Source organism: Emydura macquarii, unplaced genomic scaffold (genome assembly GCF_026122565.2).
Source record: "Emydura macquarii macquarii isolate MOO-44397 ecotype Brisbane River unplaced genomic scaffold, CSIRO-AGI_Emac_v2 contig_968, whole genome shotgun sequence".
NCBI classification, from domain to species: Eukaryota; Metazoa; Chordata; order Testudines; family Chelidae; genus Emydura; species Emydura macquarii.
In genome coordinates this window covers 16,834,835-16,854,420 of record NW_027131105.1, presented here as the reverse complement: position 1 = coordinate 16,854,420, position 19,586 = coordinate 16,834,835, and the positions used below count along the sequence as shown (strand labels likewise).

At 42.8% G+C, this 19,586-nt stretch overlaps 1 protein-coding gene and 1 long non-coding RNA gene across 2 annotated transcripts in view; one reads left to right on the top strand and one right to left on the bottom strand.

The window, feature by feature from the left end:
* Nucleotides 1–19,586, bottom strand: part of FGD5 (FYVE, RhoGEF and PH domain containing 5) — a 147,582-nt gene that overhangs the window by 87,099 nt on the left and 40,897 nt on the right. The gene's annotated exons all lie outside the window — the stretch shown is intronic.
* On the top strand, nt 3,598–5,487 carry LOC137150522 (uncharacterized). Its single transcript, XR_010918997.1, has 2 exons — nt 3,598–3,680; nt 5,274–5,487. It is a non-coding gene; the product is annotated as an uncharacterized lncRNA (long non-coding RNA).

Here is a 19,586-nt window from a genome sequence, read left to right as displayed (position 1 = left end):
TGAAAACCTCTGTTAATTGTAGGCACATGAGTCACTAGCAAAGAGAGTGAGGCTTTCATTTTTCAATTCCTCCTCCCACCCGTGTGAATAGACATGGATTCCCCCACTTCTCTAGTCCCCTCTGTGACTCTGCCCTCTGATAGAACAGCACATTCTGATCCTGAGCCATCACAGCTGGCCAGTTCTCAGCTGGACAAAGTAACAGAAGACTAAATATATATTAAAAAAAAAGCATGCCACAATCACCTACAGAAATGGCTTGAACCCTACCCTGCCTGATTCTGATCTCACTCATACCAAAGGGAGTAACCCCACTGTGCTTAATGGAAAACCGTTGTAAGAGGAGAATGAGGTTTTCCCACTAGAGTGTCTTAAAAATAATTTTGCCTCATTAGCTGTGGCAAGAGCAAAGATAATGAACTTTATTCTCTAATGATGTATAGTGAAGATGCCTGGAAAATGCAGTATTGTTCTGGTTAGATCCTCCAGCCTTGCAGAACCCCTGATTCCATGAATCAAGAAAAGTACTCTGTCCTGGAATGTAATATGCTGTCAGGCAGGGTTCCCTTCAGGATCTTTGCAGACTCTGAATCCTTCACTTCCTGATTTGTTTAGATGTGCTTTTCTAGTTAATGCACCAGCAATGAACTTGGATGATAATGATGCTGTAGTGTTAGTCAAAAGTTTGCATCCCCTACAGTGCAGCCTCAGTTACCTGAAGCTGGTAACACAGAAAGCACTGAAATATCCACCTCTTTCTCCAAGCTTTTCACTAACTGCCAGATCTTTCTCCTGGCAAAGCTCTATGGACAAAGTTTTCCTCATCCCTTTACAATTACTGAGGGCAAGAGGGGGTCATGGGGTCCATATATTTGGGAAATATTGTTGATAAGAATCCATACTGTGCAAGTTATATCAAGGTACAAGGGATGGTTGTCCTGATGATGCATGATCATGATTGATATTTTGGCACTTCAACTTCTGATCTCAGGGGGGGACCAGAAAGTTCTGAGGCCAGGCAAAGATGAAAAGTGATAACAAAAAAAATGTTAAGAAAATTCCTCTCCCTTCCTATAACTCCCTTCCTCCCAGAAAAACATGCAATTTGAGTTTGGCTGAAAGGTCATGTTTTATCTGAACTGGTTCACCATCTCTCGTTATAACATCCATGAGTTAAACTTAAAGAATAAAAAGGCTCTTGAACTCCATCTCTTTCTGACAGTGTTGGTTCTGACCTAGGGCAAGGTTGGTCTGTGTTGGTTATGACTTAGGTCTCAGGAAAATCACGGACATCCTATATGTTTGGGGACAGAGGTACCAGAATGTGTGAAACTCAGAAGGGTTTGGTTCACAGAGGTTTTGTGTACATCTTCTCCCTAGTTTTGCTTCATATGCATTTGTGTGCAAGACCCAACAAGAAACTCAGACAAAAGAGGTTTGCCAGATTTTAAGTTGATACCATGCAAAACAATCAGCTTTCTTGCCACTTATCCCCAAAACCTTAGGATTCATCTGAAATTTGATTCCAGATTTACTTGAAACTCAGCTCCAAGTTTGCCAAAAGATTACTAGATCTGGGTAGATCTAGAGTGAGCTTTGCAGTAGCAACAATTGCCCTGTATATTTCCTCTAGTTTAAGGTATTTGATCAAACCCTCCCCCCCATCTCAGAACACCACAAGCTTGGGGAGAAATCAGCTTAGATATACATTTAGCAGTTGTTCTTTTGTTTATATAATGAACCAATCCAACTCCATCTCCCCCCAAAAAGTTTAAACCGTCTTGACCTTCAGACACTTTGGATTCAAACCTGAATTCAAGCTCTGAGATACAGTCCTATGTCTAGTTTTGTCATAAACTTTTCACACAGTTCAAGTAACAAATGTTTTTATTCTGCTTCATTCCCAAGTTCCCTTAGCTGCTGTCTCTTATCACTGATAGAATTATGTGCTCGTGTGGGAAAGAAGCTAAAGAAACTAACTGTTCCTTTATTCAGGCAAAGCATCTGTGGATTTAGACCTAAAATGATGATGAATGACATTTTGTTTAGCCCGTTAGGTAATTCATCCATCGAACATGTTGGGGGAAAGCTAATCATGTTTTAATCCCATATACTCCTCATAGTTTTGAGTTTGCAGTCCAAGCCCTGGAGTTGTATCTGCCGGGTGCTGCACCTGTCACTTTTTATTGAACTTGCATTATGGCCCTTGTTTCCTAGTATTCACTACCAGAGTCTCAGAACTCAACTTTCTCCCTGACACTGTATGGTGTCGGGGACGCGAGCCCTTCTGGAGTTCCTCCATTTTCTTCTTCCATTTACTAGAGGGAGTAAAACTAGAACTTTTTGCTCTAGCCCCATGAACTTCAATGATTCAGATAAAAAGGAGCCAGGATTGGAATCGCATCTGGTTTTTGCCTTTGGAAAACCCAAACCATGATAGAGAGTGGACATAACTGGGCCCTTCACCTGACAACCCCTGCTTCCCCTCCCCCCCAAATGTAGGTGGTTCTGATAACTTGGAACCCAGATATGCAAAACCTAGACCTGGTCTCATTAGCACACCCCTGCCATTTACGCCTCCCCCCTCCATGGTCCTGTACAACAATGACACCTGCTCCAACCGAAGAAGGATAGAAATGGTTCTCTACAGCTCATCAACCCTGCTCTTGACCCATGTGCAGAGAACCACTGGATGCCGATATTGGGTGTTCCACGCTGAGCAGGAGCTGAGTAGATCATGTCTCATTCTCTGTCCAAATTACAAAGGAGCACGATCAGCCTTGAACTCTGATTCCGTCCCATTTTTTCATCCCAAATGGACAATTTACTATCAGTTGTAAGTAGCTCATTACTCTAGCTTTATCTAACTAGGACAGAAGACGTTTGAGTATCAGAGGGATCTTTTGATTCTCAGACTCAATGTACAAAGCCTGGTTAACTCTGCAAAGCTCTCTTTATGCTAAAGGAGACAGAACTGTGTCAATTGCAACCTTGCCTAAGGACTCTGACGGCTACGCTGTTTGTGCAAGTGTGTCAGTCAGAGAGTAACTCCAGCATGATTGCTTTTACGGCCATCCTGGGAGGTGAGCAGTGCTGCAAACTCAAGACCATTTCACTTATTGTTTTGTTGGCTTCTCCCCTATCCCCCAAACTCTGGGCGAATCATGAGCGCAGGGAGAATGAGCGCCCAGAGGAAACACTGGAACACACAGAGCAGAAGTCAGCAGAATTCAGTGGAGGAGAACAGAGCAGCCATTGGGAAAGGAGAGCAATTTGTGAAGCCTCCAAGGGAAGGCACAGCTGAAACGCAGTTTCAGTAACAAAAATGCCAATCTCAGCAGCTAAAGTTGACACAATTTCCTTTTTGTTTTGTGCCCCTCTCTCTAAAAATGGGGGCCTGATCATGGAAACTTTCTTTAGGTTAAAAACTCCTGCTATAGGGATGTGGCGGGACCTACCCTGCCCTGGCCAAGAGGGGGTTAAGGAGGGCTGGACGAGGAGCAGCCAGTGGGTAGGAGCGGCAGGGCAACCAATCAGGACCCAGGAGCCCAGTATAAAAAGGGGAATAGTGAGCAGAGCAGGGCAGTCACTCCCAGGAGCTCAGGGAGGGAAGGAAGGCTGCTAGGCAGGTTGAGGGAGATCAGCTCCTGAGAGGGGAAGTGGTTGATGGCTGTGACTCGGTGAGAGTGGAAGGCCCTGATACAAGGGTGGAGGAGATACTGAGGCCCTGATACAAGGGAGGAGGTACTGGGGTTGCGGGGGCGGGGCCCATGGAAGACTATAGAGGAGTTGGAGGGGAGGCAGGGGAAGGCTGCCGGGCCACACCCCGTCTCCCCTAGGCCTCCAGTGTAGCGGTGGCAGACTGTAGTAGCCACTGAAACAAGCGGGGGGAAAAGGGACTGCAGAATCCCCCACCCCCCGGAAGGCGAAGACAGCAGAGAGTCCTGACGACAGCAGGAAGGGAAGAGTCGTGGCGCACAGGCCGCAGATGGGGGCATCGCCATGAGCTAATTCCCAGAACACTAGCAGGAGACGCCCATTGGGCGGTGCGTGGCACACAGAGCTTCACAAGGGAATGCCTAACTAAGGACTGCAATGAGATTTCCATGATCATTAGAGATGCATTTAAAAATACAGTGTGGACTGGTGGTTTGTTCTGAAATGTTCCATTCAATATTTTAAAGAACAGAGACTTAGACTTGCCCCACATGACCACCCAAGGGAGTAACGGAGCGTAAAACCCCTTTACATCCTGTGCAGGTGATCTGCATCATGCTGCAGGCATGTTGGAATAACCTGTTGCTGCAGCCCACTTATTCCCATCCTGTAGCAGATGGATCAGGAGAGTGTGGGGAAAGGATAGAACCTTGGCTTCACCCCTCCTCTTGTTTGCATATTGTAATTCATGGCTGATATAGCCCAGCAGAAAATTAGCACTATCTGGAGCAAAGGAAGTGGGGGAGGAATGGTTATTCAGTGAGTATGAGAGGCAGCTGGCTTCCTGGAGATACACATGGGGGTGTGAAAGTCTACCTCTGAAATGGGTGGGGCAAAATTCACTTCTCTAGTCCATGCAGAAGACAGAACATCCAAAGAGTGATCAACAGTGCAGATCAGAGAAGAGAAATTTACCCCATCCACTTCGTAAGTCCCCAAAGTTCACCAAAGGATTTGGAGCATGTTTGATTCTATTATTTCATCTAGCTCCACTTGTAAAGATATGGGGGTGCCTCCTTGCCCTCCTTCAATGGAGATCTGATTGTTTGAAGCATTTTTTTTATTAAAAATGGCTTTTCTGTCAAAATTAATATGTTTATGAACATTTTTTCCTATGGTTGACATTTTCTGGGGTTTTTAATAAAAGCCCCAAAATAAAACAGAGGGAAAATTTTACATTTTCAGTAAAAAAAAAAAATTTTTTTTAATTGAAAACAGATTTTGAAAACCCAAAAATTCTTGGTTATTGTGTTTCATCAAAAATCAAACAACTTTTGCAGGAAAATTTAAAAAACCCTGAAAATATTTTGATATTTCCAGTGAAAAATAATTGGTATTTTTTTAGACCAATTCTACTTCTGCATCCCGTCAGTGAAATTCCAGGTTCATAGTCCCCTTCTCTCATAGGTGAATGATTTATATAGACACAGCTTACAACAATACTTGGCTACGTGGAGGGACAGTTCCACCTGCCCCAGAGGAGGGGTACCTAATACCGCAATGACAGTTGAAAAGCCGGAGTGCAACTAATGGGAGATTGTCTTGTTAACTTGCAGATGAGAGTTAAGCAGTCCTGTATCTTTCTTAAAAACTCACAAAGGAGATGAGCTGCAGAGCGGCGAAGAGGCTGCGGAGTGACATGGCATGGATCTGAAATGCTAGCTCAGCACAAGCCAAAGCACCAGCAAAGCAGATACAGGAATAGATTGGGAGGCTTATTAACAGCTTAGCCAGTCTCTCTCTCTCGCCTCTCTGAAACTGCCTTTCTGCAATCTGTAATTGTTTGTCCCAGCAGACACAGAATTAAGTTTCCCTTTCTCTCCCAAAGATAAATGACTACATCATGCTCATGTAAGTGCACATTATAATTTGGTAAGAATGACTGAGAATATTACCGTGGTAATCATTATGAATGAGGCTATTAAAGGCTAGTACACTAGCAAACCTTGCAATATTGCCTTCCTGTGACTCGGGACCTCATTTACAGGAGCACTTCACTCTAGCAGCACTGGTTTATTTTTAAAGGGATGATTGTAGATTACAATTCTATGAAATTATTAGGTCCTCTTGCCCACCCCCATAACCAATGCAGGATTGTTCCCTACAATATGTTCTCCAACACCTTCTCCTGACCAGTATGACTCAGGCGCTGGGTCATCTTCCATCAACTTAGGGAGACTATTCCATGGTCTAATAGATCTCACTCTCAGAAAGTCCTTCCAGATATTCAGCATACATTTTTCTTTTCTTAACTCCATACCATTATCTCTAGCTATGCTCCCATGTTCTTATGCCACTCTAAAAAAAAATCTCCCTCCTGGAACCCAGATCCTGAATAGCAGCTGAGAAATACTTGGCAAGGGAAATGGCGTGCAAATGTGTCTAAGTCATCTTTCCACTCTCTCTTTCTTGGGTCTCTCATGCACTGGTCCAGTTGCCTAAGGCTGCTTAAAGCAGCCTGTGGGGTGCTGTAAATAGTGCTGATTGGCTACAGCGGTGGATAATCACCAGGGTGCAAGAATGCGCCAGCCACCCATCCTTTCCCCTGGTCATTCTGCCTGTTCCAGCTGCAGGGGTGATTTAAGATCCACCATGGCAGCTCTTTGCTGTATGAAAATCCCCCGATAAAGGGCAGAGCCTTTCAGGGCCCGATCCACCAGGTGTAAGGCACTGTTGCATCAGGAAATATGCAAAGTAGCTTTAATACATGGCAGAATCTTTCCCTCAGTGCTTAGGTCTTTCAAATATGAATGGCTTGATTGCCAAAAGATACACATGCGATAAATGACTATCACCTGGACATGGCTTGCCACATGTTAAACTGCTATGCAAGTTGTCTTTGATATTGTTAAATTGCCACAGCTATGAGAATCTTCTCATTCTGGATACTTGAGCATGGAAAAATAAGCATGACAAATCAAGACAAGTGAGTCAGTCTGTATTAATGAGATTTTCCCAGTGATCATGACACACCATCTCATCTCCAGTTCTAGGGCTTTGGAAAATAATCACAGCCAACTTCACCTACTGCAGTTCTTTTGGGAACTTGGTTTCTATTAAGCCTGTTAACACTTTGATTTCCGGATGTTCGTCAAGGATTCTGGGGTAGAATATAGGAGACAATAGTCATCCATGGACAAACTATAACCAGAATTTGTTCCAGAGGCCCCAACAGTAAGCCTTGACAAAGCTCTGTAGCCTAACAAATTAAGGTTCATTGAGCCTTTCGCCTCTAAGCTGCCAGTTCAAATCCAGCCCAGGACAAAAGCACTAAGCTGTGTGAAACGGGTTGGTGGTGCTCAGTCCATTTCCTAAAGGGCAGGTATCCATATCACAACTGGCATTAATTGGCCCCTTGCTGATACCCTCTAGGGGAGAGGCCAAGGATGGAATGGGCCATGGAGACTGAACTCTCTTCTCACTCTTATATGGTCCTATCAACTGTGTGTGGGTGAAGTTTTCACTACAGCTAACCTGGCTATACCTTTTCTATAGCTTAAAGGGAGGACTTCATTGTCCAGGACTGTCCAGCACTGGGTTTCTAGAAAAGGATGAGGAAAACTGGAGATAAAAAACAATTGTCATATTCAAGAAGTGGCTACATTGCAGAGATGGGGGTGTGTGTGCGATCTTTGCATATGAGTTTCTAAAGTACTCTAAGATCCCGCTGAATTACATGTAAGACACTATTAATACTCAGGAAAGAAATGAGGGGAGGAGAGTGATGGCCTAGTGAAATGAGCATGGAAATCAGGAGAGCTAGGGCCAAATTCTCTCATGGCATAACTCCACTGAGTTCAGTGCAGTTACTCCAGCAGGGAATTTGACAGCTAAATTCTAATCCCATTCCTGACATTGACTCCCTGTGTTATCTCTTGGGCAAGTCAGCCTCTCATAGGCATTCAGAAAAATGGGGCTAGTAGTGCTTGCCACCTTTAGAAGGAACTTTGAGATTTAGGATGAAGTGTGCTGTATATGTGTAAGGAACTATTACATAATGAGAAGCACAGACCATCTTGGTTGCCAAATAGGAGAATAACCATGTTGAGGAGAGGCCAGGGTTTGTAATCTATACTATTCTGTCCCATTGACTGACTTGGGCCTGTCTTTTCACTTTCCTGGTTCAGTATAATCATCATCCCCCCATACTATGCTTTGGAAGTCCCATGGTTTGTTCAGTTACAAGAGAGTGTTATTTTCCTTATAAGTAAATAGGAAAAATAGCCATGAGCAATAGATTGCAATGCTGCTTCTTCTGTACAGATTTGCATTCATTTTAATTAGTTTCAAGTTCGTGGGTAATGTCCAGTTTGTGGCTGGAGTTTTCAAAGCTCGGGGCACCCAACTCCCATTGAATTTCAACTCCCTCAGGTGACACTGAAAACCTCATCCTTAATTTTTTCTCTTTGCCTCTGGAACCCCTTGGACAAGAACAGAACTAGCAGGCTGTTGCAGCTGTTCAAGCTAAATCTATCCAGCTACTCAGCTGACCCAGGGCATGAAGGAAACTCCTTTTATTGGGATCCAAATGTCTCTCTCCACCTTTCTTAAAGACACGTTCTGTTACTGTAGTTTGGTAACACTGGAAATGTTGCAGTCCAGAATCAAAATTTACTAACATTTACTCTCCATGATTATTTTCTTTCCAGTCCACTCCACTGTGTACCCTAAATAACTGAATGGAAAGAGCATAGGTTTATTCTATCATCTCTGAGGACATACTGTGTGTTGCTGCACTGTCTGTGGTCCTTTTGTTTTGGTTCTCATGCTGGTTTCTCTGCACCACAAAACAGGACTTCACTCTCTGATATCCACAAATCTGGGAAGCTGGAATCTGCCTTCCCAGCTATTACACAATGGGCACTAGGCCTGCCTCAAATATTAAGAAATGGATTTGGGTTGGAATACACTCACTCCAGTACCTACTCACTCCCCTAGTTGGTTTTCCAAAAGTCATATACCTGCATACAATCTCCCCTGCGCATCTGGCCAAGAGAAATGGGATTCCTCCATGCTATGTGAGATTTTTTTTGAAAGGCAGCATAAGAAAGAACTTTTCAAGCTGCTGAATTTGAGACCTGATCGTTCCTTTTATTTCAGCAGGAGTTTTATGGTACCATGTGCTCCATTTGAACTATGGGAACTCAGGAGAAACCATCTAGTGAACAGACTTCCTCTGAAAGGGAGCGTAGCCCATAAAATCACACACTTCAAATGCTCTCAGGGCCTCAGATCATCCACCCCATTTTTATTCAATGGGCCTAAATATTTTATTAAAGTAATGAGGCATGCAATAGTTTATATAAAATATTGGAGCACTTACATGCTCTGTCTGTGCATGCAACTATATTATGTGTGCAAATGGGGTAACTGAGTACCCAAACAGCCATGATTAACATGTACCTCCTCTTCACACACCATCTTGGCAATTGCACACATGGCCTAGACATGAAATCATGCATGCATTTTTCATGTGGAATTATACAGCCAATTCTTTTAAATAAAGCGTTCTGGCTTAGATCTCCAAAGGTATTTAGACTGATGCCTATGCTTATGCTGTACCACTGGCTTTCAGCCTTGGAACAATGATCAGCGAAGGCTGCAGTTCTGCTGGAAAAGCATCAATGCTGAGTTTACTGTGAGATTCTCTTACTGAATCAGTTGAGTAGGTCCCATGAGATAGCTCCCTTATAATATCTTCATGGTCAAATGTCTTTTGCAAAGATCGGTGTCATTAGGAAGACAGGGTGGGGCTGAGAATTCAATAGGCATTCTGAAGATTTTAAAAGAAGCCTGGCCTTTGCTTTCTATTGCAAGGGGTTTCTGATAAGGAATACTCTTGATATTTCAATACCAAATCTGTTTAGAAATGATTTTGAAAACATAACTCTCGTGATTTGGGGGAATGCCTTCCGACTACTTGACTGGGTCTTTGGAACAGTCAAAGATGAAAGCTCCGCCTCCTTCTCCCCACTGCCAGGGAATCCATGCCAGGTTTCACAAGGAGCTCAGGACATGCTTAGACAAGACTAGGAGTTGGATGAGTGCAGTGTGAATACCCAAGTGGTGCAGACATGATCAATAAAGCTCATAGTTATGCATCTCACTATCGAGTCTCAGTGCTTTGAATTAAGAAGCTCCCTGTAAAGTTGGACACAACAATAGCCACACATTGTCCCCAGCAGCTTCCTATTTCTTTTGCATTTTGCCTTGAATCTCGATCAAGAGGGTCAGTGCCACTGCCTAACAGCTGATAGGCAACTTGTTATTAGCTACAATCTTTTGTTGAGCAACCTGTACAGACCTCGTAGCAGCTGCCACAACTAAAATGGTGTAGCTTGAGCTATCTTTGCTAGGGCATTTCTCAACTCAACTGCCATCTGGTGTTCCTTGGCAGCTTGTTAAGAAAAGCAGAACGGGTCCGGATGGTTCCCTCCCTAAAACCCCACAGCATAGGGATATAGGGTTTGCCACACTAGATCAGCCCCTGAGTCCATCATGTCAGAATTCCCATTTCCAAAAAAGGCCAGTATTTCAGAGAAAAGCAAAAATCCCTTTTACTGCACTTGGCCAATGTTATACATGGTGGAAAAAAATCCTTCCTTGCAGATGATCAGCATCAGATTATCCCAGTTGTGGAATACACAGCTAGGTGAACATTCATCTCTTTCTAGAAAGCAGCCAGCTCTTTTGTTGTGCTGCAGTGCAGGAAAAAAAGAACAGAGCAATGGATTTTGTGTTTCTTTGCCAGCCTTCTGTGAAGAAAATGTCCCTTTAGTGGGTTTGGGGAAAAAAATCTTCTACAATAAGAAGGTTATCTTCACTTTCCCGGTTATTTCAGCTCAAAGCCCAGCACCTCTAAAGCCAGCAGGAATTTGCATGATGAGACTGATGCCTATTAAGATACTAATGTTCATCAGCTACTATAGATGTGTTATCTTTCTCACATTGGGTTCAAATGGACTCTGGTATTTAGAGTGACTTATATAGTACATTCTTTCAGCGTGTAAAATGTGGCCACTCCGGAGTTATCTTAAACTATCCCTGCAACGAGGCTAAGACTTTCTATAAAATTAACCATTATAGAGTCATAAATGGTCAAAGCCTCTGTAAAAGGAGGCGTGCATTTCTTAAGTCAGCTAAATGATGCTCTTCTTTAGCTCATTAAAATTACTGCGAAGTAAAATGTAATGCAAGCAATCAACTTGAATGTAGCAAAAAGATGCTAATAAAAGTGGGCAGGTGGACAAAAAGTTCCACAGCTGACAATATCTCAACAGACACTCTCATCCCCACCTAATTCTCTTGCTTGTAGCAATGATATGGCTGAACGCAGACGCATTATCTGCTGCTCCCCCAGCAAATTGCTTGTAATCATTCCAAGAGTTAGCCGGTGCAACAGAGAAAGCAATGGGCCTACTGGGAGAGGCTAACCTTAAACTGACTGAATGAGTACAAAAGGAGGCTTTGCAATAAAAGTCATTTTGTTTAGCAGCATTTACGTCATAATTAGCTGAACAATTGATACATACAGGTTAGGAAGAACTGCTCCAGATGCAGCGTTACAGAAGCACCTCACTCCATTAGCAGGTATTGATGCTGCTGGAAAAGGGTTAAGTGTATTCTTGTGACTTGCTCATTAGATATAAGGGAGGTGGGAGTAGCTGTCAAGGGAGAAAGGATCTAATATGCGGCCTCAGCAGTCCCAAGAGGGGAACTATAGGAGCAGTCAAGCATTGGGAGAAGGTCTGAGCTGATCATTATATTACTGATTATTTTGTTAATAAAGTGAATCCCCCAGAAGGGGCCAAGTTTGAACTCTGCACAGTGTATGGTCTGTGTCTTTAGAGCAAGTTGGGAAAGGTGTCTGAACACATGCCATAAGTGGAGGGGAAATGCAATGAGCACTGGTATATGCAGCAGAAGGAAGAGCTGGTTGAAGGCTATTCACAAATAGACAAAATAAACTATCAGCAAATAAATGATTCCCAAATAAATATTTTTGTTGTTCAAGCATTTTTATGGATGGCCAAATATGGTTAATCAAATACATTGCTTGCAGATTTTTCCACATCAGTGAGCAAATAAATTATTTAAACTTCTTTTTTATTCAACCAGCTCTAGAGATAAATATGAATTCGACTGGGGGCTGAGAGGGAAGAAGGAAATCAAAGAGGACTGCAATAATAAGGGGCCAAGATTTCAGTGCCCAAGGAGGTGACACATTTGTGTGCACGCATTGAAAGGATGCATGCAAATCCTTGACAGCAAATACACATGGCTAAATGCACACCTGTCTAGCCACATACATGCATAACCTTGGGGATGGAAAGCAGGTTCCCAAATGTCTTGCTCTGGAGGTGTCTCAAAGAAAAAATGGAAAAGGAAACAGGCCAAAACCTGAGGCTCCCATTGGCTTCAGTGGGATTTGAGGGTGCACAGCACCTCTCGGGATCGGCACACTGTAATTTGCTTTAAATGAGTTTTTACATCTTATTTGACACATCTTGTTTGCCTTCCACTTCATGGTTCTTGCTCCTAAGATGCTCATGGGGTGACATGCCTGTCTGATAAGGTGTCTGTATTAATGTCCCCCTTGGGCTCTCTGTTATGCTTTATGATACATTTGAAGCGTACGTCTCTCCATCAGATGGCTCCTCAGAAGCCTGGAAGGCTGTTGGCTACCAAGATGAAAAAGACCTATTATCTAAACGTTGACTATTAAAGGATGCTCAGCACAGTCAATGTACCTGTAAATTCCAACGCCGCGGCTTCGTAAGAAATAATATCTACAAGCTGTGCATAGGTACATGTACTCAGAACACCAGGAGACATTTGCAATGCATTTCTGTCTTGTAGCTGAATGTGCACGGATAGGGTAACTGTGATGGAAATTGACTGGCCAGGCAGTCAGTAAGGACTGATTCAGAATCTTCCAGATGTAAATAGAGGTGATTTGGCACATCCAGGAAGCTGCTTACAGAGGAACTAGTGATCATTCCTGCAGAATCTATATTTTTTTTATAATTTGGGCCTTGGTGACCCTTCCTGCATGAACCCTGTGAAAGGGAACAAAACAATAGGAGAATTCTGTGCCTGTACTGGATCCATAGAACCTATACATTCTGGTCCCATGCCTCCAGTCTGCAGGACCAGAGGGGCATGGCATGACCAGAGGATGAGGTCCTAAAAGACAGCCTAACTGCTCACATTCCAGCTGCCTAACCCCTTCCTCATTCTTGCACCTACCTCGTAGAGACATATGAACCCCGGTTTTCTGTTTCTAAAATTTGGACCCTGGAAGTTGCCTTACACGCATTATAGAATGCGGTGTTTGAAGAAACAGATATGGATTGTTGATGCCTTGTTCCTAATCAAAGAGCATGTAGGAACATTACACATCAGCATCAGCTGAGTTAAGTTAGCCTCCTGTAACTGAATCAGTTCTTTTGGAAGGTGGATTAGAATGTCTTCTTAAGGGTTGAAAAAGATGCAGAACTTAAGGAATCTCTGTTTCGTTCACACTTGGACCAAACCCATAACTTGTCGCTATGAGCTATATACAGTGAAAAGGACACCACTAGCTAACAACGTTCAGAGGTCAGCCAAAGGATACCGCCTGTAACCATTCCCAGAAACATGATCTAAAAAGTATGCTTGGTTTTTAATATTGTGGCAGTATTCAATTAACGACAAAAAAACAAAACAAAACCCAAAGTTTGTAGTTGTTTCTAGGACAGAAAAAAAGAGAGAAATGTCTTCAATTGTTTATTAACAGGAATGCTAAAAAACAAAACAAAACAAACCAACATCCTACAACCAGCATTTTCAAGAAATTCTCTCTCCCCCACCCTCTTTTTTTTTTCTCTTTTTGTATTCATGGCATACTGCAGAGTGGATGATGCAACTTAATTATCCCCACCATCTTCAAAATACTTAAAGGGCCAAATAATCCACTGATTTATTTCCTTTGCATTTCCATTGGCTTCGAAGTGGCTTGGATGAGTTTAAATCAGGGCGGTGGTTATGAAAGAAGAAAAGCAAGCAAGCACGCAAGCACTTCTATGGATCTATTTCTACAGTACAATTGCCCTTAAAAATCGCTATTGGCCAAGAGTTATCAACATATATATGATACCCACATTTCCACTGTACTTAGAATAGGAAGTAACTGTGCTCTGTGAGAGGTATCTACTGGTCAATGTTGACTTTTAATGGCTACCACTCTATGTTCTCTGCTGTCATCATGGAACATAATGTTTCTTAATCCAATGCATGTTTTGTCTGCCCATTAGGGAATCCAGGGCTCTGAACCAGTAATGGAAGTCCAAGTCTCTGTTAAAGTGAAATTATGAAGCCCTCCTATTGAGATCAGTAGTGACTACATTAGAATTGGGATTGGATCCAAAGTCAGCAGTGACTCTGTACAAATTACCTTGTCATGTGCAACTACTTATTTCTCTTTCAGTGTGCCAAATTCAGTGCATGTGGGTGCAATCTACTGAAGCCAATAGAGCTGTATCAGGAATGGTTCTGATGCATTGGTTTCAAATCAAATGTGCTTGAATCACTAGTCTGAAGGCAGTTATGTTAGCTGCCATTGCTGCAAACTTCTTGGGATCAGAGAACCCAGCGGTGCCCTTTCTACATCCTCCATCCCAAGATTCTCCAATCAGAATAGAGCTGACAATGCATCAGAATAAACTCCAGCTCCTCACCTATACCTGTGTGGGCCAACACAAATAAAATGTTGTGAGCCCAGATCTCATTAAAGCCAGTGGAAAAATTTCAGTTAGCCCTTTATGAACAAATTCAAAGAGAACAAGGACTAAATTCTTCTCTCGTTGTAAATGCATATCCACGGCCTTATTTTTTAAAGGCATGACCAGCAATTAATATCTCAGAATCCATCTTTTTCAGAGAGTGACTTCCCCCTTTGTGATATCTTAAATAGATACCAACTCAATGTACCAGTAGTAATTGACAGAAATGAAGAGACATGGAATTTCCTTGTTTTAGTAAAACTGCTTATTTCTTTTCTCTTTTTGACCTCATTTGTAAATTAGTTTGGAACATTTTCTAGAAAAAAACAGGGATTCATTATCTGAGGAAATTAAAGGCCAATCAAAGGAAATACTTATTAATGTAGCATGTATTCCACCAGACAATCCACTGCTAAGGCAAATCATCCGGACAAATATTGCAGCTGGGTTCTGAAAGAGGTCAAAATAATTTTATGATTGCTAATAATATCTGTAGCTGTGGAAGCCAGCGTAATCTGAGGCTAATCAAAGTTCATGCTTCAAGGCATTAGTTCTCTGCCTGCTGGGGTCAGGAAGGTATTGTTTCTCCCACATCACAAAATTGTGTAGTTGGTTAGGTGCATTGCACTTTTGTTTGAGTTTTTCTTTTTTTGTTTTGATGTGGAGCAATACAAGACTTGATAGACCAATGGTGTGATCAGGTAGGGCAAAGCCTATGCTCCCATGCAACTTGCTTTGGGGTAAAATCTTTCCCCTTCCCCTATCCCCATTCCATGGGTGCATGCTGCCAACTGGGCAGTTTTCCACTCTGTGAGGGAGGGCAGGATGCAAGGAGAGCTCAGGAGAGGTCTGCACTCCATATTTGTGTGTTGCTGCTACTCTAGCCTGTAGGGGATATGGGGTCAGAGGAAAGATAAGGGCATAGTTGTTGGATCTCTGACTGTGTGGATTCACCTGCCAAAGCCCCATACATAGTTTGAAGATGGTGCATACCAGCTGCCAAAGTTTTTACTGTAGACTTGAGGTTCCAATGGCTGCAGAGGCCTGTGGGGAGAGATCTGTCCTCAGCAGGAACCCCTCTACTAAACCTATTTATTGGACTTGGCACAGGATCAAGATCTGGACCTTGATTTAAAAAGAGACATCCCTCCCACCCCCACCCGGCAGCTAAGGAGGGGAACCTAAAGCTTCTAAGGAAAACAAAAGCACCAGTAAAATTTAGGAAATTTTTGAAAACAAACACAACGTCCTTGGGACTCTGACAAGCTGCACACACCCACGCTTCCACCACGCACTTTGACAAGGCTTTCAGCCGCCTCAGACCTCTGCCTGCAGCTCACACAGGCCCTTGTCCTGCATTTCCTGTAAACAGGGAACACTTCCTCCCTAGAGATGACCTGGCAATGAACTAGCAATGGCTGACGTTAGGATGCACCACACCCAAAGCCCTGCTGTGCCAGAAGGTACAATGGGTGGCTGATAATACATAATAGGTTATTAAAATCTGCTGTGCCCTTTATAGACTCCTCAGCATGCATTATTTACATTGAGCGTTAGCAATTGCAGAGCTTTTACTTTCATTAAATTGTTAGCTTTCCATAGAAAGAGCTTTTTCTATCAAAAGAAAATAGCAAGGGACACAGTTGGCAAAGCCTCGTCTAAGAGATCAACACAACTATTTATACTTTGTCAGTTCTCTCTTTTCTCTCCTCCCCTCCTTTGTGGATGGCTCTCACACTTCAACAGCTCCGGACAGTATTTAACCATGAACCATGCGGAGGCAGAAGCCCGCTGTACCACTCAGAAGTCTTAGCAAATGTAAGTAAAATGAAGATCTTACAAGCTGGTAACAATGGGAATCTCCATTTTGTTCATGTGGAGCCCCTCTGCCTTCTCTAGAAAGGATGGGCCATTTACCTGTATCATGTCTGAGTCCTTCCCTGACCACATCCAGAGAGTGCTAGAGCAAAACAGGGAGAATGCCACCACTCAGAAGGACATGCATGAACTGATCCTGTGAGGCACTGCTGAACACTCAACTCAAGTACAAACTGCCACAGACAATAAAATCATATGGCATTTTCTTTCCATTCTTCTGTGTCAAATGACCACTCTGGGCCATATTCTGGTCTGTGATATCCTGGTGTACTCTGTGGCCTTTAAACTAGTGAATTGAGAGCAGAATATGGCTCCCTCTCTCTCTAGTCATATCCCTCTTCCAGTCATTGCTGCCATAAACCCTGACAAGTGCTAACCAGCAACAAAAGTAGTGCATAATATTGCATGAAAAAAGAAAAGGGTAATTTACACCTCTGGGAGGTCTGACCATCGTCTGGTCATTTGGTGGATATTTGTGTGCTTGAGAGGAAGGATGGCCCAGTGGCTAGCCAAAGACTTGGGTTCAAGTCCCTGTTCCACTACCAACATCCTGTTTGACCTTGGGCAAGGTACTTACCCCTTCTTTGCCTCAGTTTGCCATGGGGATAATAGCAATGCCCTGCTTCACACAGGTGTTGTGAGGTGCTCAGGCACTACAGTTATGGGGGACGTATCAATATCTAACATAGAACTGTACTAGCTGTCTAACTTGGGGCACAGTCCTGCTCCAGTGAAGCCACTAACAAAACTCCCATTTATTCCAAGGTCAGAAGGATTCAATCCCCCAAAGTCCTCTCCTGATGTGGAAGAACACCCCTGGGACCAGGCCCGTGTTTATTTAAACGCTTTGTGGATTAACGATAACATTCCTGTAATCAGTCAGGGCTGCAGAAATGTAACTGGAAGTATTTAGGATGTGTGTTTGCTAATCTCCCCATTTCTTGCCGGGATTGTCTTGAGTTATGGGTGCTCTAAGTTCCTTTCAAGCAGACAGCTGGCACAATGCTTTCTGTACAAAGATACATGGAGGACAAGAGCACCAACAAAAGAAGATTTATCTAGTGCTGTTGCCCAAAGAATTGTAATTAAAAAAAGAAAAATGAAGTAAGGCATCTTAGAGCATTCTAAAATCATGTCATCTTGAGGAAGGTTTCACAAGGCTACGAAGCTAGACAGAGTGGAGACATAATAATGGCATGCAGTGTAGTTTCCTTGTACTGCTCAGTGCTTGTAGAGTAAATCTACACAATAGATCTTGAGTCAGATATTCTGCTGTCTTTCTCCATGCATGCAATTGACAGTCAAAGAATTTACATGCATGGAATTTCTCTTGGCTTTAATGAGGGTTCTACAGATGTAGGAATAAGGGCCAAATTCTGCCCTGTGTTTCAGAAATGAGTATTTTGTGTCATGTGAGATAGATGGATGAAGTGTTACTTTCCAAAGCTCTGCTCTCTGGGTGGCTTTTGACGTAAACAATATAGCAATTACGCATGAATATCTGCACATGCAATTCTAAAACTCTGGCCCTTGATATGCCCTGCTGAATCAGACCCTCAAGTCGTCTAATGTGGAGTTTGATATGAGGAACTTAGTTTAACAGATTAGGTAAATCTGATCATTAAACAGGGGAATGGAGCAAGAGCAACACATTATAGTCCTTACAGAAGACACAATTTGGCACAATTCAACTAGGGTTAATAAGAGTGAACTCTAAAAAAAAAGATGCCAGCTTAGAAACATGGGATGCAAGCAAAAAACTGTACCAGATTCAAGCATCACTTGCTGTAGCCAACAATTTGTAATGATCTCTTTATTAATAGACGTCCCTAATTTCTGGCATCTAACTCAGCAGGCCTGAGGTGGCAACAGAATTGGCTGAAGATGAAGGGCACAATTTTACAGTGAGAGGAGTTCTTGAATTTTTACAACTGTTGGGAATAATGCCAGTAAGAGGTTAGAATTTAGTGGTTCTTAAGTGTTTATGATAATAGAGCCAGTGAGCTTTCCATAGCAGATGATGAATTTCCATACTTCTTTTTTTCAAGATTTCTGTAACCTATGCATGATCTTATTTAAATTAGGAAAGTTGGCAGGTACACCAAGGGAAAATTATGAATATAACTCCGAAGAAGAGTAAAATTGGCCTTACAGGCAAAAGCGACAAGCACCCTGCAGGAAGGAAATCTAGTAACAGGCAGCTACCAACTGGGCTTTGTGTAAGTGTGAAAGGGACCTCCTTCTGCTTCCATTGAAACCTACAGCAAAACCCACATAGGCTTCCGAGAACCTAACTAAACAAAGGGTTTAAGGTCCCAAATCCTTAGCAGACCCCAAATACTGGCTTGAAAAATCTGCAGATTTTAGAGATTGACATAAACAGCAAAATTCAGATGCTGATTGCAACCCCTGTATCATGGTGTTCAAATCCAGAGTTTGGTTCAGACCCAGATCTACATATGACATTTGAAGATGGAATATCTGAATTCAGTGTCCCCTCCACTTACCTACTAAGTCCTAAAGCCAGGATTCTGTGGTTCCCATGCAACAACTACAGACACTTAAAGCTGAGTGGGCACTTCAAGAAAATGCTGCCTAATTTTAGGTGCTTGTTTGCCATTACCAGCTGCTGTAGGGATAGGAGCTGAGAAGTTTTCATGTCATCCAGATGATGGGCAGTTCATATACAGGTGGTGCTGCTCATACACATAATCTTGTTGCTCGGTATCGGATGTTTATCATTCCTGTATCTTTATTGCCCAGATCCAGAACTGGAATGTTGACACAAAGTGTTGGAGGAGGTAAAAACGGGAGATGCTGCAGACACAGACAGCTAGGATGAAATACCTGGCATCTGGCCATTACTTAAGATGGAGACCTAAGTCCTCATCAAATGTAAATGATATGGTGATGAGCTACTATAAATGCCTAGATAGATAGATGGATGATTTCTGGCAGCCTTCTAAGGGCTCAGAGTAATGGGTGTCAAAGACAAAAATACTAGCATTATAAATTATAAAGGAACAAGAGCAGAGGGGTAATAAGCAGAGGTACAAAACCAAACCTGCTGCAATAAGAAGTGCTATTGGGACAGAGAAACAAATCTAAAGAACATTTGAACTACAAATTGGTAACTCCAAGAAAGAGATCTGCAGTGCTCCAACACGCCACATATCACTCCTTCCAACCCACAGACAACTGAGCCAGCAATACAAGCAGCATCAGAAG